This window comes from Hyperolius riggenbachi, chromosome 2 (assembly GCF_040937935.1).
Source record: "Hyperolius riggenbachi isolate aHypRig1 chromosome 2, aHypRig1.pri, whole genome shotgun sequence".
In the NCBI taxonomy this organism is placed as follows: Eukaryota; Metazoa; Chordata; class Amphibia; order Anura; family Hyperoliidae; genus Hyperolius; species Hyperolius riggenbachi.
In genome coordinates, this window is record NC_090647.1 from 568704904 (window position 1) to 568716317 (window position 11414).

The following is an 11414-nucleotide window of genomic DNA, read 5'->3' on the forward strand; positions in this document are numbered from 1 at the left end:
ACTCATACTGTGCTGTGTGATCTCCATGCTCCATCCAGTGACTAAGCATTACCTTGTACTCATACTGTGCTGTGTGATCTCCATGCTCCATCCAGTGACTAAGCATTACCTTGTACTCATACTGTGCTGTGTGATCTCCATGCTCCATCCAGCGACTAAGCATTACCTTGTACTCATACTGTGCTGTGTGATCTCCATGCTCCCCTCCAGTGACTAAGCATTACCTTGTACTCATACTGTGCTGTGTGATCTCCATGCTCCCCTCCAGTGACTAAGCATTACCTTGTACTCATACTGTGCTGTGTGATCTCCATGCTCCATCCAGCGACTAAGCATTACCTTGTACTCATACTGTGCTGTGTGATCTCCATGCTCCATCCAGTGACTAAGCATTACCTTGTACTCATACTGTGCTGTGTGATCTCCATGCTCCCCTCCAGTGACTAAGCATTACCTGGTACTCATACTGTGCTGTGTGATCTCCATGCTCCATCCAGTGACTAAGCATTACCTTGTACTCATACTGTGCTGTGTGATCTCCATGCTCCATCCAGTGACTAAGCATTACCTTGTACTCATACTGTGCTGTGTGATCTCCATGCTCCCCTCCAGTGACTAAGCATTACTTTGTACTCATACTGTGCTGTGTGATCTCCATGCTCCCCTCCAGTGACTAAGCATTACCTTGTACTCATTGGGCTTGATTCACAAAGCGGTGCTAACAGTTAGCACACTGGTGAAAAGCCCTTTATCACACCTAAACTCAGTTTAGGCATGATAAGTTTAGGTGTGATAAGTTTAGGTGTGATAAGTTTAGGCATGATAAGTTTAGGTGTGATAAGTTTAGGCATGATAAGTTTAAGCACCAACTGCGTTAGCACCGCAGTGCACAGCTGATCAAAAGTTTTGCGCTAGCAAAGTCTGGTGTACTTCGCATAGAGTTTAATGGCGCTGCTTTGTGTGCGGGACTTTGCACGCTATCTACACTTATCTAAACTTAGCATGCCTAAACTTATCACACCTAAACTTATCACACCTAAACTTATCACGCCTAAACTGACTTTTCACCAGTGTGGTGCAAAGGTTATCACGCCTAAAGTCTTTTAGGCGTGATAACTGAGTTATCACCGCTTTGTGAATCAGGCCCATACTGTGCTGTGTGATCTCCATGCTCCCCTCCAGTGACTAAGCATTACCTTGTACTCATACTGTGCTTTGTGATCTCCATGCTCCATCCAGTGACTAAGCATTACCTTGTACTCATACTGTGCTGTGTGATCTCCATGCTCCATCCAGTGACTAAGCATCACCTTGTTCTCATACTGTGCTGTGTGATCTCCATGCTCCATCCGGTGACTAAGCATTACCTTGTACTCATACTGTGCTGTGTGACCTCCATGCTCCATCCAGTGACTAAGCATTACCTTGTACTCATACTGTGCTGTGTGATCTCCATGCTCCATCCAGTGACTAAGCATTACCTTGTACTCATACTGTGCTGTGTGATCTCCATGCTCCGCTCCAGTGACTAAGCATTACCTTGTACTCATACTGTGCAGTGTGATCTCCATGCTCCATCCAGTGACTAAGCATTATCTTGTACTCATACTGTGCTGCGTGATCTCCATGCTCCCATCCAATGACTAAGCATTACCTTGTACTCATACTGTGCTGTGTGATCTCCATGCTCCCATCCAATGACTAAGCATTACCTTGTACTCATACTGTGCTGTGTGATCTCCATGCTCCATCCAGTGACTAAGCATTACCTTGTACTCATACTGTGCTGTGTGATCTCCATGCTCCCATCCAGTGACTAAGCATTACCTTGTACTCATACTGGGCTGTGTGATCTCCATGCTCCCCTCCAGTGACTAAGCATTACCTTGTACTCATACTGTGCTATGTGATCTCCATGCTCCCATCCAGTGACTGACTAAGCATTACCTTGTACTCATACTGTGCTGTGTGATCTCCATGCTCCCCTCCAGTGACTAAGCATTACCTTGTACTCATACTGTGCTGTGTGATCTCCATGCTCCCATCCAGTGACTAAGCATTACCTGGTACTCATACTGTGCTGTGTGATCTCCATGCTCCCCTCCAGTGACTAAGCATTACCTTGTACGCATACTGTGCTGTGCGATCTCCATGCTCCCCTCCAGTGACTAAGCATTACCTTGTACTCATACTGTGCTGTGTGATCTCCATGCTCCCCTCCAGTGACTAAGCATTACCTTGTACTCATACTGTGCTTTGTGATCTCCATGCTCCCCTCCAGTGACTAAGCATTACCTTGTACTCATACTGTGCTGTGTGATCTCCATGCTCCATCCAGTGACTAAGCATTACCTTGTACTCATACTGTGCTGTGTGATCTCCATGCTCCATCCAGTGACTAAGCATTACCTCGTACTCATACTGTGCTGTGTGATCTCCATGCTCCATCCAGTGACTAAGCATTACCTCGTACTCCTACTGTGCTGTGTGATCTCCATGCTCCCCTCCAGTGACTAAGCATTACCTTGTACTCATACTGTGCTGTGTGATCTCCATGCTCCCCTCCAGTGACTAAGCATTACCTTGTACTCATACTGTGCTGTGTGATCTCCATGCTCCATCCAGTGACTAAGCATTACCTTGTACTCATACTGTGCTGTGTGATCTCCATGCTCCATCCAGTGACTAAGCATTACCTCGTACTCATACTGTGCTGTGTGATCTCCATGCTCCATCCAGTGACTAAGCATTACCTTGTTCTCATACTGTGCTGTGTGATCTCCATGCTCCCCTCCAGTGACTAAGCATTACCTTGTTCTCATACTGTGCTGTGTGATCTCCATGCTCCCCTCCAGTGACTAAGCATTACCTTGTACTCATACTGTGCTGTGTGATCTCCATGCTCCATCCAGTGACTAAGCATTACCTTGTACTCATACTGTGCTGCGTGATCTCCATGCTCCCCTCCAGTGACTAAGCATCACCTGGTACTCATACTGTGCTGCGTGATCTCCATGCTCCCCTCCAGTGACTAAGTATTACCTTGTACTCATACTGTGCTGTGTGATCTCCATGCTCCATCCAGTGACTAAGCATTACCCTGTACTCATACTGTGCTGTGTGATCTCCATGCTCCCCTCCAGTGACTAAGCATTACCTTGTACTCATACTGTGCTGTGTGATCTCCATGCTCCCATCCAGTGACTAAGCATTACCTTGTACTCATACTGTGCTGTGTGATCTCCATGCTCCATCCAGTGACTAAGCATTACCTTGTACTCATACTGTGCTGTGTGATCTCCATGCTCCATCCAGTGACTAAGCATTACCTTGTACTGATTCTGTGCTGTGTGATCTCCATGCTCCCATCCAGTGACTAAGCATTACCTTGTACTCATACTGTGCTGTGTGATCTCCATGCTCCATTTAGTGACTAAGCATTACCTTGTACTCATACTGTGCTGTGTGATCTCCATGCTCCCCTCCAGTGACTAAGCATTACCTTGTACTCATACTGTGCTGTATGATCTCCATGCTCCCCTCCAGTGACTAAGCATTACCTTGTACTCATACTGTGCTGTGTGATCTCCATGCTCCATCCAGTGCCTAAGCATTACCTTGTACTCATACTGTGCTGTGTGATCTCCATGCTCCCATCCAGTGACTAAGCATTACCTTGTACTCATACTGTGCTGTGTGATCTCCATGCTCCCCTCCAGTGACTAAGCATTACCTTGTACTCATACTGTGCTGTGTGATCTCCATGCTCCATCCAGTGCCTAAGCATTACCTTGTACTCATACTGTGCTGTGTGATCTCCATGCTCCATCCAGTGACTAAGCATTACCTTGTACTCATACTGTGCTGTGTGATCTCCATGCTCCCATCCAGTGACTAAGCATTACCTCGTACTCATACTGTGCTGTGTGATCTTCATGCTCCCCTCCAGTGACTAAGCATTACCTTGTACTCATACTGTGCTGTGTGATCTCCATGCTGCCATCCAGTGACTAAGCATTACCTTGTACTCATACTGTGCTGTGTGATCTCCATGCTCCATCCGGTGACTAAGCATTACCTTGTACTCATACTGTGCTGTGTGATCTCCATGCTCCATCCAGTGACTGACTAAGCATTACCTTGTACTCATACTGTGCTGTGTGATCTCCATGCTCCATCCAGTGACTAAGCATTACCTTGTACTCATACTGTGCTGTGTGATCTCCATGCTCCCCTCCAGTGACTAAGCATTACCTTGTACTCATACTGTGCTGTGTGATCTCCATGCTCCCCTCCAGTGACTAAGCATTACCTTGTACTCATACTGTGCTGTGTGATCTCCATGCTCCCATCCAGTGACTAAGCATTACCTTGTACTCATACTGTGCTGTGTGATCTCCATGCTCCCCTCCAGTGACTAAGCATTACCTTGTACTCATACTGTGCTGTGTGATCTCCATGCTCCCCTCCAGTGACTAAGCATTACCTGGTACTCATACTGTGCTGTGTGATCTGGTCTTTCTTGTATTCCTGTATCGTCATATTGCTGTATGTCACCCCTAAATATTGTCTGTAAGCTAAACTAATGTCCAGCGCTGCGTAATATGTTGGCGCTTTATAAATACAATCTATAATAAATAAATAAATAAATAAATATATAGACCAGTAATATATGTTGCTATGGGGTCTTTGCTCAATTTTTATTTATATTGAGTTAACATGATTGAAAATCGCGACATTCTCTATTTTTATTTACCCTAAATTATACATATAATTATACATATACAGTAAAACACCCGTTACCCAGAACTCAGGTACCCAGACATCTCAAGCAACCCCTCCAAAACTCCTGGCCTTGCAGGATGCATACATCTACTTTTACACCTCTTCATACAGTAATAAGCTTCTGTTACCTTAAAGTGCTCTGAAAGTCAGCTGTAACGATTGTGGAACTTTCTCCGTGATCAGCGCACAACGCGTGCGCTGATACGGCGGAAATCCTCCACAAGCGTACATTTGCAGGAACCCAGCAAAAGGTGCTACGCACCCGTAGAGGGAAATTCCTGTCGGCAGATGGCGCTGGGGAGTGCAGAGGAACCAATCCTCTATACCTCCACAAATGCCAGACAGGAATTGTACGAAGCGCAGAACGCAATCGCAAGAGAAGCGATTGCGAATGAGAACGAGCAAAGGGACAGGTTGTATGTGTGTGCGCCAATCTAGTCGCCACCTCGCGACAGCGCACACACAACAGCAGATACGAAACAGAAACGCAACCGCAAGAAAGGCGATTGCCAAAAGTGACACAAGTCAGATCAGAACAGAATACGAGGATAGCAAAGGCACAGCAAATCATACAATGAGGAGATACGGAAAATAACAAACGCTAACTGAACGCGAACACCGCACTCATTCGCAACAGTGCACGCGTTCATGCGCGGTCTCCACGTGATAATCACAATAGAGACAAGCACGCCTAACTAACCATTGACAGACAAACATGTAACAGAAGACGCGAGCGCTTGCTTAACGGTTACTTCACCGAGCCTCCAGCAAGCGTTCGTAGCAGACAAGACAGACACACGAAAACAGGGACAAGCGAGAGCTAGGATCCACAGCACTAGTGAAAGTGGCTAGCGTGATCCAGGAAGACAGAACAGAAGGATCCACAGTACTAGCGCAGGATGCTAGTGCGATCCAGGTACAGAGTAGCAGAACAGAAGGATCCACAGCACTAGCGCTAGGCGAGTGTGATCCAGGCAGACAGAGTAGCAGAACAGAAGGATCCACAGCACTAGCGCAGGATGCTAGTGCGATCCAGGAAGGCAGAACAGAAGGATCCACAGCACTAGCGGAAAGTGGCTAGCGCGATCCAAGGAGACAGAACAGAAGGATCCACAGCGCTAGCGCAGGATGCTAGTGCGATCCAGGGAGGCAGAATAGAAGAGATAGCTGGTAGCGACCGCTGCACCAGCTATACTCCAAGAACAGAGATCAGAACGATTTCCTGTCGACCACCGTTGGGACAGGACAATCGCAACAGAACAAACAAAACAGATAAGCAATCCTAACTGCACTAAGGAAACCTGCGCAGTGCAGTTTCCAGGGATTACTCTAAGCTGATATTCAAACAGAGAGCATGGCTGACACTCCTCCAGGAGTGTTTCACAGGAAGGAATCCTTATGACCAGCCAAGCATTGTGGGAAACACATAGTACTTATAGTACCCGCCTCCAATGAATGTGGCCAGGCAATTTGCATGACAACGTATACAAATTCCTCAGCAAGCACAAGCTGCAAAACTGACAGAAGGTCTCCTTTCCAGAGTCCTGCAGCATGCAAACCTAAACAATGGTCAAAAAGCTGCCTGCCTGCCTGCACAGGCAGCTGAGCAAATCATTACATCAGCATTTCTACTTCTAAAAGATTCCTTACATCTTTAAAGCTACTATCCCAGAATTATTTTTTTTAGCAGATCATCACTGAAATGGTTAAACAAAGCACTTTGTCCTGCTATTCAGCTTCAAATCCGCATCCAAACTGGAGATAACAGTATCTTTGTTTACATTCCAGTGTTGATACATTTGTGTGTAACAAGTAAAAAACACTCTCTGAGAACCTGTCTCTGCTTCAGGCACACACAGTTCAGAACAGCTCATTAGAAGATTTTAATATATAATAAAAAGCAGTTAAAATAAAATGCAATGGCAGCTTTCAGGGCAAGATAAACTACACTTTGGAAACTTGTAATTTGTAGACAGACAATATTACTTATGCACAAAAGCAAATATGATAACTGTATAAGTAGTAAAGAGTAAGAAAACATATTTTTATTGAATGTTATGTCAGAGTGTCAGACCACTTTAAAGGAAACCTAAACCCAGGGGACCAGAGGATCCGGGAGTGACGACGAGGGCACAGGATGGCTGCAGGGGGCTGGTAGACTAGAGGCCCCAGGTAAGTGAAACTCATTTTTTTAAATTGGGTTTAGGTTTCCTTTAAATTAAGGATTTATACCAAGATACTGGTCAGCCCCCCTGCATGCTTCACACTTTTTTGGTCGGCTGGATGGAGCAACTGCCATTTGCCAAGTGCTTTTGAAAATAAAGAAACTACTGAGAATACCTCATGAGGAGATGGGCTACTCCAAAACATGTCGGTTCTGTTAGATTTCTACTACCTACTGTAAGTGACAGCAACATAGGAGAAAAGTAATTTATGTCTCATTTTAATGGGAAATAAACGTATTTCTTCTTTGAATGGTTTTACATGCATTTTAAATTTTAAATACATTTTAAATCTTTAATAAGCTTTTCGTGATAGTGGTCCTTAAAATATGTTTGGGGAGCAGGCTCCTCATGTTTTATTATTATTTGTTTGTTTGCTTGCTTGTTTTTTTGTGGTGGACAGGCTGCCTAAATATGTCATTTGGAGGGAGTAGACACTGACTCATAATGGCACACACTACCTCTTTACATCTAGTGGCCGTCATCTGCCTGCTTAACCATCATCTAAGTGGATGTCGCTGTAGAAAATGTCTGTCTTGTTACATCTCATGATGGTGTGTGGTAACTACAACAATATTATAAAAGCAGAGAGGACGTCATTCAACGTTTATTCCAAGCATGACTACTGAGGCCAAAATATCAACTGCGAAAAAAAGAGTATGGCCATCGCTGTACAGCACTATGGAATATGTCAGAGAATAATAGTACTAATAATACTACTACTAATAATAATAATAATACTGTGAGAGCTATATAAATGTATAATAATGATAATGTGTGACTGTGGTGAGGACATTAGAGTGTAAGCTCCTCTGGTGCAGGCTGTTGGGAATGGATCAGTGATCTCTGTACAGTGCTGTGGTATATGTCAGAGCTATATAAATGTACAATAATAATAGTGTGTGTGACTGTGGTGAGGACATTAGAGTGTAAGCTCCTGTGGTGCAGAGACTGAGGGGAATGGATCAGTGATCTCTGTACAGAGCTGTGGTATATGTCAGAGCTAAATAAATGTATAATAATAGTGTGTGACTGTGGTGAGGACATTAGAGTGTAAGCTCCTCTGGTGCAGAGACTGATGGATCAGTGATCTCTGTACAGCGCTGTGGTATATGTCAGAGCTATATAAATGTATAATAATAATAGTGTGTGACTGTGGTGAGGACATTAGAGTGTAAGCTCCTCTGGTGCAGAGACTGATGGAAATGGATCAGTGATCTCTGTACAGCGCTGTGGTATATGTCAGAGCTATATAAATGTATAATAATAGTGTGTGACTGTGGTGAGGACATTAGAGTGTAAGCTCCTATGGTGCAGAGACTGATGGGAATTGATCAGTGATCTCTGTACAGGGCTGTGGTATATGTCAGAGCTATATAAATGTATAATAATAGTGTGTGACTGTGGTGAGGACATTAGAGTGTAAGCTCCTCTGGTGCAGAGACACATAGGAATGGATCAGTGATCTCTGTACAGCGCTGTGGAATATGTCAGAGCTATATAAATGTATAATAATATTAGTGTGTGACTGTGATGAGGACATTAGAGTGTAAGCTCCTCTGGTGCAGCGACTGCTGGGAATGGATCAGTGATCTCTGTACAGCACTGTGGAATATGTCAGAGCTATATAAATGTATAATAATAATAGTGTGTGACTATGTTGAGTGTAAGCTTCTGTGGTGCAGAGACTGATGGGAGGGGATCAGTGATCTCTGTACAGCGCTGTGGAATATGTCAGAGCTATATAAATGTGTAATAATAGTGTGTGACTGTGGTGAGGACATTAGAGTGTAAGCTCCTCTGGTGCAGAGGCTGATGGGAATGGATCAGTGATCTCTGTACAGCGCTGTGGTATATGTCAGAGCTATATAAATGTGTAATAATAGTGTGTGACTGTGGTGAGGACATTAGAGTGTAAGCTTCTCTTCTCTGGTGCAGTGACTGATGGGAATGGATCAGTGATCTCTGTACAGCGCTGTGGTATATGTCAGAGCTATATAAATGTATAATAATAGTGTGTGACTGTGGTGAGGACATTAGAGTGTAAGCTCCTGTGGTGCAGAGACTGATGGGAGGGGATCAGTGATCTCTGTACAGCGCTGTGGTATATGTCAGAGCTATATAAATGTGTAATAATAGTGTGTGACTGTGGTGAGGACATTAGAGTGTAAGCTCCTGTGGTGCAGAGACTGAGGGGAATGGATCAGTGATCTCTGTACAGAGCTGTGGTATATGTCAGAGCTAAATAAATGTATAATAATAGTGTGTGACTGTGGTGAGGACATTAGAGTGTAAGCTCCTCTGGTGCAGAGACTGATGGAAATGGATCAGTGATCTCTGTACAGCGCTGTGGTATATGTCAGAGCTATATAAATGTATAATAATAGTGTGTGACTGTGGTGAGGACATTAGAGTGTAAGCTCCTCTGGTGCAGAGACTGATGGGAATGGATCAGTGATCTCTGTACAGGGCTGTGGTATATGTCAGAGCTATATAAATGTATAATAATAGTGTGTGACTGTGGTGAGGACATTAGAGTGTAAGCTCCTCTGGTGCAGAGACACATAGGAATGGATCAGTGATCTCTGTACAGCGCTGTGGAATATGTCAGAGCTATATAAATGTATGATAAAGTGTGTGACTGTGGTGAGGACATTAGAGTGTAAGCTCCTGTGGTGCAGAGACTGAGGGGAATGGATCAGTGATCTCTGTACAGAGCTGTGGTATATGTCAGAGCTAAATAAATGTATAATAATAGTGTGTGACTGTGGTGAGGACATTAGAGTGTAAGCTCCTCTGGTGCAGAGACTGATGGAAATGGATCAGTGATCTCTGTACAGCGCTGTGGTATATGTCAGAGCTATATAAATGTATAATAATAGTGTGTGACTGTGGTGAGGACATTAGAGTGTAAGCTCCTCTGGTGCAGAGACTGATGGGAATGGATCAGTGATCTCTGTACAGGGCTGTGGTATATGTCAGAGCTATATAAATGTATAATAATAGTGTGTGACTGTGGTGAGGACATTAGAGTGTAAGCTCCTCTGGTGCAGAGACACATAGGAATGGATCAGTGATCTCTGTACAGCGCTGTGGAATATGTCAGAGCTATATAAATGTATGATAAAGTGTGTGACTGTGGTGAGGGCATTAGAGTGTAAGTTCCACTGGTGCAGAGACTGATGGGAATGGATCAGTGATCTCTGTACAGCGCTGTGGAATATGTCAGAGCTATATAAATGTATGATAATAATCGTGTGTGACTGTGGTGAAGACATTAGAGTGTAAGCTCCTCTGGTGCAGAGGCAAATAGGAATCTGTGTACAGCGCTGTTGTATATGTCAGAGCTATATGGTGTAGCCCCCAGTGCAGAGCGTGTGTGACTGTATCAGTGATTAGTGTCTGTGTCCCCACCCTTGCGTGTGCGCTGTATGTAAGGGGCGGTCTTTCCTTCATTATTGAGTAATTATCAGAGCAGTAACAGGTTATATCCCCCTCCCCACCCCCTTATTAGCTATCGCTCACCTTATTCCAGGAGAAGATGTCCGTGTTTGTGCAGATGTTGGGGTCACGCACACCTGGCACCCATATTGCTGCTCACATACAGGTTGGGGGTCTTCTGCTGGGTGGTGGGTGTCAGTTCCTCAGTTCCTGCTGTAAGTCTGGTCCTCAGTGGCCATTCTCTGAGACTGATGATAACATGTGGGCATGCCTCTGGCACCTGATTTAAGAGAAAGCAGGTGTGTGGTTAGGTGGGCACAGCGCTGAGGTACCCGGAGGAAGAGGGGCGCCCTCACCTGTGTGGGCACAGAATGGCATTCTGGCTGGACTGGCACAATGCTGTTGCACTCCAAGCAGTAGAGAGATGGAGATAAGCAAAGTCTTGCCTGCGCTGGTGACAGAGAGACAGAGGAGGGGGCGGGAGATGGAGAGACGGTCCCGGGGGTCCTCAGACCTCAGATGTGCAGAGATGAGATGATGGGGGGCGGGCAGGATTGGGCGGACGGCTGAAACACATTTAATGCCCCCGTAATGGGAATTCGCTATTGGACACAGGGATTCATAGCCGGGATCCTAACTGCTTGTGACATCTGTCACTTGTTCGGCGGGCGAGCGGTGACAAGTCTCCAGAAATGCCCCCAGTGCTGATAAATATAACCCCCCCCCCCCTTCCCATCCCTGGCCACAGCTGAGACCTGCCACCCCCACACTAATATCAGGGGACGTCTGTCCCTTCCTATAAACGAGGTCTCACCGTGACCCTGGGCTGCGAATCGCAGCTGCGGCCCTCGCTGTCCTACGCAGGACACCAGAACCGCCCTCGCTGCCGCTCGCCAGCGGCCATGTTTGATCCTGAGAGAGGATGCAGGTAGCGATGTCATTAACCTGTTTAATGCCACCATTATT

General features: G+C 45.3%; 1 protein-coding gene across 1 annotated transcript in view; it reads right to left on the reverse strand.

Moving 5' to 3' along the window:
* Window positions 1–11106, reverse strand: part of NHLH2 (nescient helix-loop-helix 2) — a 37671-nt gene extending 26565 nt beyond the window's left edge. Inside the window, exons 1-2 of the mRNA XM_068266311.1 lie at window positions 10805–11106; window positions 10533–10728 (exon numbers count right to left, since the gene is read on the reverse strand). The gene's annotated coding sequence lies outside the window, so the exon portion shown is untranslated. The remainder of the gene's footprint in view (window positions 1–10532; window positions 10729–10804) is intronic.
* Between the last annotated feature and the right edge of the window lie 308 nt (window positions 11107–11414).